Below are 510 nucleotides of genomic sequence, written 5' to 3'. Positions count from 1 at the left end.
GCGATATCGACGCGTTCCCCGCAATTATATCCGTCTGAATGGCGGCCGTGTGCTCGCCATCAGGCGTAGGCGGAGCCAACCGATTTTAAACAACTGGCTGTACGCATTAATTAAAGCCAGGAGTCTGTGTACTCCCTTGACTCCATACAAGGTGGCCGGTCTTAATTTGGCATTGGCGAAATAGTAACGCCGGTACTGCTTAACACCAGCCCATTGTCCTGTCCACCTTAACGCAGCCAGGATCCAATAATTAATTAACTGTATTTCATCGAACGCTTCCATTTACCGCGTATATCAACCACGATATACATCCATCCAACGTGGAATTATTATCGCGTAAATCGTGGAACGCGTGCTTCCTTTTAAGCGTCTCTGCTCGAAATCGAAATGCTTATTATAAGAGGACTCTTGGGTTCATTTCTTATTAAGGGTTGGTAAACGGTGGTTTCTGATTTATCGACTCATTTCGTGACCGCGATTGCCGTTACTTCGCCGATTGCTTATTTACGA

This window comes from Apis dorsata, unplaced genomic scaffold (genome assembly GCF_000469605.1).
Source record: "Apis dorsata unplaced genomic scaffold, Apis dorsata 1.3 scaffold_74, whole genome shotgun sequence".
Classification (NCBI taxonomy): Eukaryota; Metazoa; Arthropoda; class Insecta; order Hymenoptera; family Apidae; genus Apis; species Apis dorsata.
The sequence above is the reverse complement of the archived record's forward strand: the minus strand, read 5'-3'. Positions refer to the sequence as shown.